The following is an 11,273-nucleotide window of genomic DNA, read 5'->3' as shown; positions in this document are numbered from 1 at the left end:
ATTACAACGAAACCTTTTCGATACATGAACTTCATACTGCTCTTGACCAGGCTTGATGGTATACATTATCAACTCCGCACTTACCGGATTCATGTTTAGAGACAATTTTACATATTTTCGATGATATTTGGACATCTGGAAACTTTCCTTCCTCGTGGCGCGATGCCATAATTGTGCCAATCCCTAAACCTTGACGTGATCATACTGATCCATCGAATTTTCGGCCAATTTCACTAACTAGCTGTGTCTGCAAGACCATGGAACGCATCATAAATAATCGACTTGTTTGGTACTTGGAAACCAATAACCTTATAACAGATATACAATGTGGTTTCCGTAAAACAGAAGTACTATCGATCATTTTGTGCGTTTAGAATCTTTTATTAAGAATGCCTAATAAACAACATGCAGTATCGATATTTTTTCGATTTAGAAAAAAGCGTATGACACAACATGGAAAACATGGGATTTTAAAAGATTTACATGACTTTGGATTACGAGGCCGTTTGCCTCAATTTATAGCCAACTTTTAAATGGCAGGCAATTTCAAGTCCGAGTGGGTTCAACCCTGTCTGACCATTATAATCAGGATCAAAGGTGTCCCACAAGGCAGTATTTTGTCTGTCACACTGTTTAGTATTAAGATCAACAGTTTATCCAAGGTTTTAAACGATTCAATTGATGGATCACTTTTTGTGGATGATTTTAACATTTCTTGTCGCGGTAAGAATATGCATTCTATAGAACGGCCACTACAGTTGTGTTTAGAAAATAAAATACATAAATGGTTGTCTTGAAAACGGCTTTAAATTTTCTAAATCAAAAACTAATTGCATACATTTCTACCGTAAATATAAACCACACAAAGACCCAGAACTGTTTTAAATGGCACTCTCCATCAAAGTCGTAAAGGAGGCCAAGTTCTTAGGTCTCATTTTCGACTCCCATTTAACTTTTCTTCCGCATATCAAATCTCTAAAAACTAAATGCCTGAAGGCATTCGATTTATTGAAAGTCGTGTCTAATTCAAGGTGGGGAGGGATCAAGCTACGCTCCTACACCTTTACAGATCACTTGTCCGCTCGAAGCTTGATTATGGCTCCATCGTATATGGTGGAGCCTGCAAAAGCAACCTAAAACTACTAGATTCTGTCCACAACCAAGGCCTAAGACTTTGTCTTGGATCTTTTTTAGAACCTCTCCTATTGATAGTCTCTATGTTGGGCTGATGAGCCATCCCTTACCCAACGTCGTATCAAACTATCTTTACAGTATATAACAAAAACTCTATTCTAACGAGTCTAATCCTGCATTTAACTGTGTTTTCAATCCTTCTTATGAGGAGTTGTACAACAAAAGCCTTCTCTTTGTTCCGCCTCTTGGGCACAGAATTAAACCATTTCTTTCTGCTGCCGGCATTGAGCTGGAAAATATATCTCCTTCCCGTCTTCTTTCTTCTCCTCCTTGGCAACTGGTGAGGCCTGAACTTGACCTAACTCTGACAAAGTTTAAGAAATCTGAAACTAATGACACACAGTATAAACAAGAATATAATCAATTAAAAATCAAATATAATACATACAAATCCTTATTTACAAATGGGTCCAAGGACAGTGGCGCAGTGGCATGTGCCACTGTCATTGGATCCCGAACAGTATCTTCTAGGAATACCTGATAACAGCCTCTATATTTACAGCAGAAGCAAACGCCATCTTAACAGCTCTTAAATATATTCAAAGACATCCCAAACATAAACAGTATATAATGTTTTCTGACTCTATTTTCTTGCCTTCAGGGCTATTAAAATCTCATCTTGCAAACATCCACTTTTAATTGAAATAATCGAATTATATAATGATCTTGCTACTGGCCAATGCGATATCGTCTTCTGTTGGTTACCCGGCCACGTTGGCATTTCTGGGAATACAATGGCCGATCTTGCTGCTAAGGCAGCACTCAACAAATCTGTGACACCACTTCTTATTCCTTACTCCTGATTCCAAAGCTTGCATTAGAACTTACATCCGTGATCTGATGCAGAAGAAGTGGGACACCCAAGTGGAGTATTAAAACCCTATATCGGTTCCACTTACTTGGGTTGTCAGTCCAGATTTGAGGAGGTCATCATACGACGATGTCGTATTGGCACACAAGATATACTCATGAGTACCTATTAAAGGTGAGGATCCTCCTCAAACATTAAAAAAGATCCTTCATAGTTTTAACGTTGAAATAAATATCCTTGTGATGAAAGAATCACGGTCAAGCATGTCCTGCTTGACTGTGATGAATATTCCATCACAAGGGATATTTATTTCAACGTTAAAACTATGAAGGATCTTTTAGTAATATTTGTTCTCATTTAATTATTGCCTTTTTAAAAATTAGACTTGCTAACTGATTTGTAAATAGATATATATTTTATTATTGGTAGTTTACATTAGTAACTGAGATTGTTAGTGGCTGTACCCTTTAAAGGGTTGAAGTAGTGTAAAATTATTGTCCTCCTGAGAGGGTACGTAAGTCCCAAAATGTTCAAAGTCCATTTAAACTTGCGAGGATAATCAACTAGGGTCCATGCAGGTAGCAAAGGTCACGAGTCTCGATGTCCCAGAAGTGAGTTAACATTTATAAATAGAAACGCCAATACTCTTTCACATTTATAAGAAATCTCTGCTTCACGCTGTACTATTCCAACTGTATCATGAGCACGTGTTATTGAATCACTATCACATAGTGATGATCCCTGGCGTTCGTGAAAAGGTGAGCAAATCCTGCCCAACCGGTGGTACCCGTCATAAAAAATGCCAATGCTGGTCACTTGATAAAACCAACAACATGGGAACGTATGGTACAAGTCAAACTTGGGAATCTGAATTGGACATATTATACAAGTTAAGAGAGGAATAATCGCCACCCTAGCCAGAAAAGCAAAGAACACCAGCTCCACAACCCAAGCCCCTACAGCCGAGTTAGAACACCATGTCTTCAAAAACGTTATCAGTATCCGGCCTACCCAGTCAACAGAACCATCAAGACCGCCCTCAACCCAAGACACAAACCACCACGTCCGCAATCAGCACCATTCATCATCAGCATATCATACATCGATTCCCCCAGCCATCATATCGGCAGACTACTAAAGAAGCAAGCCAACTTAGATGATCTGTTCAAGAGAGGGACATCAATTCAGCACACTCTACACGCCAACGGTAAACAGCTACAAGCAACAAAGATTATCCTTCAGGCGTAGTCTAACGAATGTGGTAACTGGTGTGTATGCGATACATGAGAATCAAAGAACATCAGGCATCTTTGAAGAAAAACGTCTCAAAATCAGCCATTTCCGACCACACCCATGTCCATCCGAATCACACTATCCTTGGTAACAACATCCAAGTCAGACTACAAATTACTTCTTTGAGTAGCATTTTAGAAGTTGGGAAGTACAATATAGAACATATAGTTCTCTATTAGACTACAAATTGCAGGAAAAGAAAAGAGGAACTGGACATGGATGTATTAGAGGCAATCAACATTAAACGACTCAACCCAACAATCAACAGAGATCAAGGTTATTACATCCCTACGGATTACCATCATCTAATCAAGGCCAATCAAGAATAACCCTTCCCTACCCTTTGTACATCTGGCTTCATAGCCATTATCTGTAATGACTGTTGTATAAACTCGAATATCCTTCATCTATATATTCTCCTTGTGCATTAGACCCGTGAAGGTCCGGGTTAGAATATTGGCCTTCAGTAACCCATGCTTGTCGTAAGAGGCGACAAACGGGATCGGGTGGCCAGGCTCGCTGACTTGGTTGACACATGTCATCGATTTCCAGTTGCGTAGATCGATGCTCATGCTGTTGATCACTGGATTGTCTGGTCAGACTCGATTATTTACAGACCGCAGCCATATAGCTGGAATATTGCTGAGTGCGGCGTAAAACTAAACTCACTCACTCACTCACCTCGTGCATTATGTTGTGTATCACATGCTGGATAGCGATGTTATGCTTGATAACGGAAATTGTCTATCCATAAAGATATTTCCTTTTTAAAAGTTTGGGTCAGACATTTATGCATGTCGGCATACCCATGGAGTCATCCGGAAACACATGGCCATGATATTGTTGAAATCTACTTATGGCAGAGTTCTCTTGTGAATATGGACAGTGTTTCATTGTTATGTTTTCAGTATTCAACATTTCCAGCATTGAATGTAATTCTGTTTCAGATGAAAAGAAACGATCAAATGTATTAATCACATAAGGTGAAGAACAATGTTTTGTGGGATACACAGAGATAATCGAATGGATATATAAAGTGATAATACTTTCGAGAAAGCAATTATAGCTGTAGCTTAGACTTAACAGGGAATATGTGTGGATACAGATCTTCAGATCGATTCCAGCCGTCTCGTGGAGCATCGTCTTCTATAGTTATAAGTTTTTAGTTATTCATACTATTTTTTTATCTATATCTATGATCCTGTAGTTATTTTAATGTCCTTCGTTGACAGGGTTTCATAATTTGACTTTATTTGTTACGACTTATTTTATTATTCAAATCCTCGTCACAATATGGCTGCAATATTGCCGATGTGACGTTAAATTTTAACTCACTCACTCACTCGTTTAGCATCACACGCAACTGAGATGTTCTGTGATTGGCGTCGTTAGTGAGTGAGTGACTTAATATTTAACGTCACATCGGCAATATCTCAGCCACATCGTGAGGAGAACAATTTATATCAATATAAAAACAATGAATTGAGAAAATATAAACCTGTCATCGAAGGACAATAAAACTACTAGAATATCACAGTTCATAATTTAAAACTAGTACTCTATCATGAAAAAAATATATTACTATAGACAACAATACAATATAAATTCGGGCTATAGATCACCAGCAACTGAAGGCTGATCACCATACTAGGGACCATGGGGACTTACAGTACTTTGGCTACCTGCATGGATCCTAGCTGGATTTACACCCATCCCTTCAGCCACTGGTGATTGTAGTGAAATTTAGCCATTATTTAAAACAACAATTATTCTACGATTAAAATTATGTAGGTCGAAATTGACTTTGAAAGTTTTGGGACTTACGTATCTTCGCAGGAGGACAATAATTTTACAATGCTTTAACCCCCTTCGAGGATACAGCCTCTGACAATCTAAGTTGCAACTTAAACTTTACTAATATTAAAAATCAACTATCTACACAATATCAAAATTTATCGATTAATTCAATTTCTTTTAAACATCCAAGGACTAAATGAGGAACAATATGATTAAAAAGATCCTTCATTGTTTTTACATCGAAATATTTTTCCCTTGTGATGGAAAAATCAATACTTTCAAGCAAGACATGCGTGATCGTGATTTTTCATCACAAGGGATTCAGAATGGAGGATCTTCGCCTTTCAACAAATATTCATGAGTATACCTACTGTGGCCAATACGACTTCGCCGCATGATCACCTCTTCAAATCTGGACTGACAACCCAAGTGGCGTACTTAAGTGATGCTTAGTTTTTAACTAGGGGACTTATCGTATTTTGTACATCCGACTATAGATATGTTATAAAGGTTTGCACTCGGCTTACAATACGCACTCTACTTGTCTGCTCCCTGATTGAGTGAGTGAGTTAATTTTTACGCCGCATTCAGCAATATTCCAGCTATATGGCTGCGGTCTGTAAATAATCGAGTCTGGTCCAGACAATCCAGTGATCAACAGCATGAGCATCGATCTGCGCAATTGGGAACCGATGACATGTTTCAACCAAGCCAGCGAGCCTGGCTACCCGATCCCGTTAGTCGCCTCTTACGACAAGCATGGGTTACTGAAGGTTCATTCTAACCCGGACCTTCACGGGTAGTCTGCTCACTGAATCCAATAAAACCGACACACAACCTGTGACAATATCTTTTCTTTTATGAAATTATTGTCAATTATATTTTTCCATTCGGTTATCCATTTTTGTATGAGATAATGTACAATGTACAAAGTGGTCAGCTTTAACGATTGTCATATTCTTATGAAATTTACTTTTTATATTGTCGTCACCAGGTTCCTTTACTTTATCTGGAGCTCTCCATAGGAAGACCACTGAAAATGCAAGGAACACAATACAACAGGTCCATTTCGTTTTCTCTATTCTGATGTGTCGTATCCAAAATTTTCCCAAACTGTTAAATTAGTCTTTCCGCTTGGCAATTTGACGAAATTAAATTTTGGGTTTGTTTGATGAACTTGTGCACCCCAACGCAATATAAATGATATACTCCATTTCGCGTGTTTAGTACACCACCAATAACAGAAAATTGTACATTCTAATACTGTAACCACTGAGAAGCTGCCTTCCCGTCTCCACTGTGACTAGAGAGCTACAGCGTTATCTGCAGCCAGGATTGAGACATGCATGTACGCACTGGTTGTGTGTGCAAGGCTGTATTTTTTCTTTCCGCTAACAATGAAATCACATATGACGTTTTAGGGGTATGGATATTTACCAAGTCTGAACATTAACAGGAATCATATATCTTTTCAATTAGTGTAACATGCGAACACCAGGTATCATTACTTTGGGACAGACATTCATGAACACATTCTTCTTATCTGATCTGAAGCGTATAATGCTTCAAATACTGAGAAGGCAACAACTGCACATGACACATCCTTTTATCTATACATCGAAGAAACCTTCAGACACCAGACTCAATGAAATCCTGTCCTCTCTCCTTTAATGCCAGTTAACTGTTGGCTTCCATCGTATACCCAGCAGGCAATATCAACGTTGTTTCAACGTTGAGAATAGAGTTGATCCTCAACGTTGAAAATAGATTGAAAATAGGTTGTATATGAAAGTTTTTTGACGTAGATATCCGACGTGGAATCAACGTTGAAGTTTGACCGATTATCAACGTTGAAAAAGGTTGATCCTCAACGTTGAAAATAGGTTGTATGTGAAAGTTTTTTTCGACGTAGATATCCGACGATGGAATCAACGTTGAAGTTTGACCGATTATCAACGTTGAGAATAGGGTTGATCCTCAACGTTGAAAATAGATTGAAAATAGGTTGTATATGAAAGTTTTTTGACGTAGATATCCGACGTGGAATCAATGTTGAAGTCTGACATATTATTAACGTTGAAAATGGGTTGTTCCGTGGTTGTGTCTGGGAGGTATTACGCTTTCCTGTAAATAGAACTCGCATTTCATCTTTAAACTACAATAAAAGTAGCACCAAACTCTTGCATCCAGCTAAAATACCCAAAAGCTACCTGCAATAAACAGTGTTCAAACAGAAAATTGCAGTAAAATATTTACCTGATAAAATGCTTGGTTAAAATTCCACATTCAATATAATGTTCATTTAAGTTTTATGTCAGTTGGACGTATAATTCCAGTAAGAAGAAAAAGAGTATTCCAAATTAAGAAAAACTATTTACTGTTGTATTGTTACCTTGAAAGGTGAAAATTGTCCCGAAGACATTTTGTCTGAATTTCAGCTCTTAGACAGACCCTGAATAAACACAATGCAATTACTTTCACCATGAAAGGGATCCAAGATGACCAGGAACTATACCTGAAGACAGCACATAAAACAAGTCACTTTTCATGAAATCTTTATGAACGCACACAGAAAACGTGGTTTAATGCATAATGTAAAACATCACACATGACATAGTCTGTAGGTGATCTCTGTTGTGCTAATAACACAATATCATCTGCATATAGCATCAAAGTGACATTTACGCCACCAATTTCAATACCACAGTTCAGATTTTTCAACACAATTACAACTCCAAAAACACAATTATCAGCTCCTCTTCTTTCTGCCACTCCCTGCCTGGCGGTCAGGTGGATACTTCAGAAACGTTCCTAACTCTTTCTTGAAATTTGCTTCGGATGCATTCCCATCTCATTCCTTTGAGATAGGACACATTCTGAAATTTTATATTTAAATACATGAATAAGTTATATGGAAGATATATTGTCTTTAATGATTCAAGTATTTGTTTAATCAATCACTTGAAAGGTTCATTTCACTGCTGTAACTTGGCATGTGAACATATGAACAGCATCAATACAAAATATGACGAAAAGTGTAAACAATTTATATTTTCAACCGAAGGAATGGAAGTTTTCTTAAACATTTTCAAAGAAAATCCTCAATTGCAAGTTGATTATTTAATTAGACTATGAATTACCGGTAGGATGAATTAGACGATGCTTTACTGTCATATATTATTTGCTATGGTCATGATGAAAATGCTGCACTTGGTAATTAACTTACCAGAGATGATTGAATACAACCTTGTATTCTTAAAAGAAAACTTGCCGTTTTGCCCATCAACATTCATTCTTGACATCAAATTGTTTGACATTGTCCTGCAAACAATGGAAGATTGTTGTTATTCTGTCAGATTTAGTTTTTCTTTAGAGATTCTCAGAAATGATTATTTCAAATTAATAGGAGTTGAACTGATGTAGCAATTTTGCTGCCAGGAGTCATAAATTGTAACAAAAGCCATTTTACATTAAATGATAAGAAAACAAAATGGGTGGTGGTTCACAGGTCAAAGAACAAGTCTATTGTGGGAGGTCTCCCAACACCATTTGTTCCCAAACACAAGGAAGTATGGATCATGGAGTTCTGAAAACAATAATGAGCTCACATAAGTATACAAAATATTCTCTATTATCTACTCTCTCTGTCATTTGTACACTCATAAAACTCAGATAAATAACCTTTTTATAATTCATAAATGTTTACACTTAATCTCTTATAGGAACGCTTTTAGAAAATCTCTCATATAATGAATTATGTGTGCGTATTATCTGCAACGTCAGAACTATATGCTTCTCTGAATCATGAACAATAAAATAATGAGATTAAACTCTACATTGCCAGAAATAATCCATCATACCATGAATAATAAGACATTGAATAACATCTCTTACAACTCCAATCTACACTCAAAAGACTTAAATGTACTCGCAAACAAACATCGCTGGCTAACGCAAAGTCTTGGAAACAGTGCATCTCTGACTCTCAATTCCAAGAAATGGAAGTCCTACTCTTTTGACCAAAGGGGTGACAGGTGGCCAAAACATATTGAAATGTAGGTCATACACTGAAAATAACTCTGATTTAAAACACTACAAATATACACCTTCTCTCTAATATATTCGATAGATGATCTTAACAAGGGAACATGTACATAAAATGCTGATATCTAACAACACCTGTACTTTTAAATAATGGACTCTTCCAAATCTCAGTATGTTTCACTGCACACATATTAGATTGCAAATAATGAAAAACCTACCCTTTGACAATAATAAAACATCATATTCAAATTCTACAGCTGACCAAATACCTGAAGAGTGTGTTTCCCAGCAATAAACACCTCTATATATCTATAAATGTATGACTTCTGTCCTCTCGCGTGCTATCTTGCATCATGCTGTTTACGGCGAAAAACAATATGGCGCCAAGCAAGGGAGTGCTCATTAAACTTAACATCTCCGGGAGAAATCATTGTCAATTTTTTCTCTCTTAAATGATCAACCTTAATATATAAATGAAAATAAAGACCAACTATTATCACCAAAAAAAGACCAAACATTATCACAAATATTCAAAACAGGTGGTAATGAAAGAGCATTATCATCTTTCTCTTAAACTTTGTGGTGGATATACTGGAAACAAGTGAAATGTTAAAAACGTGTTACCTTAGCGTTGCCTTTTATGTGATCCACAAAATTGCTGCCACCCAGTCTTCGAAGATGAGATTTCTGCAAATTCCATTAAAATAATCTTATTTCATAACTAAATGTTCCTTACATTAAAATTACTTCTTTGTATGTAAGATTTTAACCTTTAAGAGACATGACTTATCATATCCCTTCCAAACAAGTGTAAGAATGAAAATCTGTGGGTGAAGTTTTGTTAATAGTGGAATTTCCGCAAGTCATGTGATCTAGCTGCCGATCACGTGGTACAGGTCAAGCTTTGGGACAAAATGGCGGCTGTCAACCGTGCCCTTGAGTGAGCCTCGCCAAGTTCAAAGTGCAATATCATCAATATGGGGTAAAACGATGCGCTTATGGCACTTGTAATAGTGACTCACGTTTCTACCATAAACCACATATGGCAGATGTGTTTTTATTACATTTCCAAAGCCCACATCTAAGCCCGAGATGTGTGACCGCTGAATCAGAGCGTGTTCCCGCGGTGATGATTTTGGCCGTCAGAAGATCACCCAAGATACATATGTATGTTCCAAACACTTTGTTGATGGACATGGTCCTACAGGCGAACATCCTGACCCTATACCAGCTACCGCTAGAGGTGTGGAACTTAGAATCTTCAACACGAAGAAGTCAAGACCACCACCTAAAGGCCGTGTGAGCTTGTCGCCAGAGAAGAAAAAAAGTCGTTCACAACTCCAGGTATAGTTTGGGAATGAAATGAAATAAAATGAAAAAAAATGCATAAGCAAATAGACAAATAAATGACTAAATTTTTGAATAATTTTAAAAAAACTCTCTTTATAATAATTTATGATGTTCATAAAATATTAATTAATGTGTTTTTTTGCAGGTACTCAATGTGAACATTGATAAGGAAAATGAAATAACTGAGGGTTCTGAAGAGCAAGATAAAAATGTTGATAATGAAGGTATATCCATTGATTATATTAAAGACAAAGCTTTTAAATAGAATGTTTAGTTAATGAAATCCGGTTGGGTTTTAGCAATCCTTATTGCCTGAAAAAAGTTTACAAATATAAAATTATAAGATGTTGTTTAGTGTATATTTTGGACCATTTATCATCCGCACAGTTTTGTTTTTTACAAAAATATTTTTATTTTGCAGATGCAAGAAAACAGGTTTCCTGTTCTGATGCAGCTACTCAGACTGACATCTTGCATGATGATCTGGCTGGCTACAGTGATGATCATCTCAAACAACCTAAACTTCTACAGAGAAACTATTCATGGATGATGTTCTCAGAAGTGACAAATCATGCAAATTCTACACAGGTAAAAATATGTTTCAAATCTATAATAAAGACATTCATTGTATGTTTTATTTATTGATAATATATTTTTGCATGATATAGACCTTAATGTGTGTTTTAAAATAGTTATTTGACCAATATTAATAATTATTTCAGGTATTACATCCATCCAGCTTCTGTTGTTCCTGCACAGATTCCTACAGTCCAAAGCTGAGAGG

At 36.7% G+C, this 11,273-nt stretch overlaps 1 long non-coding RNA gene across 1 annotated transcript; it reads left to right on the top strand.

The window, feature by feature from the left end:
- The first annotated feature begins 10,265 nt into the window (after positions 1-10,265).
- Positions 10,266-10,995, top strand: LOC124274303. The gene is made up of 3 exons (XR_006897907.1): positions 10,266-10,483; positions 10,635-10,713; positions 10,911-10,995. It is a non-coding gene; the product is annotated as an uncharacterized LOC124274303 (long non-coding RNA).
- The last annotated feature ends 278 nt before the right edge of the window (positions 10,996-11,273 follow it).

This window comes from Haliotis rubra, unplaced genomic scaffold (assembly GCF_003918875.1).
Source record: "Haliotis rubra isolate DU_JTF1 unplaced genomic scaffold, ASM391887v1 Scf19, whole genome shotgun sequence".
NCBI lineage: Eukaryota > Metazoa > Mollusca > Gastropoda > Lepetellida > Haliotidae > Haliotis > Haliotis rubra.
The sequence above is the reverse complement of the archived record's forward strand: the minus strand, read 5'-3'. Positions and strand labels throughout refer to the sequence as shown.